Raw genomic sequence first — 1,032 nt, 5'->3', positions numbered from 1 at the left:
TTTGTAGTAAAAATTTATAAAATGTTCAATTTTTGTATCTAAGAATTGAAAATTTAAACAAGATTCCACGTAAGTAATTAATACTGTTACCAAAAAATCTAAAAAATACATTTACGCAGTTTATTTTATAGTCATTTTAAGTACAAATTTGGACGAAATTACATATTAAAAACTAGGATAACTATTTTAGTTATTTTGTTGTGATTGTATAATATTATTCGTGGGTACTTGAAACTTCTAAAGTATACTATTATATATCTATGACAGTACCACGGTTTTTTGTTGATGTATAACGCGTTATAAGTACCTAATAAATATTATGATATGATTAATTTGGAATTTATTATAGGTACCTAATATAATATTATGTCTTATACCTAGACTAACATACCGTCTCCGCTCAGAATCGTTTTTCTTATACAATGATATTATATCATTGAATTCAAATTTAATACCATCCATTATACAGTGACCCACTTGTAACCTACTGTACAGCAGAGCGAAATCCACTTACCCACCTTTTTTTTTTAATTTATAACTATTTGGAACCAATTTTTAAAAATTTTTAACTTCGTTGTTCAAAAGTTATAACTGGTTTCCCAATGAGGGACCAACTTAACGTGAGCCCCCTCGCTTTAACTTAATCGATTGTAATTAAATTCAAAATTTTCCTTTTAATTTGTAAGCATTTATAACCATCTTTTTAAAATTTGTAACTCGTTATAACATAGTTATGACCATTTCAAAATGGAAGGACTAGCCCCACAAACCAACCAAATTAACATTTAAATATTTGTAACTCAATAAACTTAATTTGTACCCATTTGTAGCGGAATTTTTAAATTTTGTAACCTCGTTGTACAAGAGTTATGGTCAATTCCAGATGAAGGGCTAGCACTCCTAACCAACTAAAATAGCTTTTATCCCTCGAATAAAGTTAGCAGCATATAAAACCATATCATACGCTTATTTGTTGGACATTATTTTAGTCGTAGGAGCTTTTGAAAGTTCTGCACTTTGTCTTAACTTAAA

Source organism: Acyrthosiphon pisum, chromosome A1 (genome assembly GCF_005508785.2).
Source record: "Acyrthosiphon pisum isolate AL4f chromosome A1, pea_aphid_22Mar2018_4r6ur, whole genome shotgun sequence".
NCBI lineage: Eukaryota > Metazoa > Arthropoda > Insecta > Hemiptera > Aphididae > Acyrthosiphon > Acyrthosiphon pisum.
The sequence above is the reverse complement of the archived record's forward strand: the minus strand, read 5'-3'. Positions refer to the sequence as shown.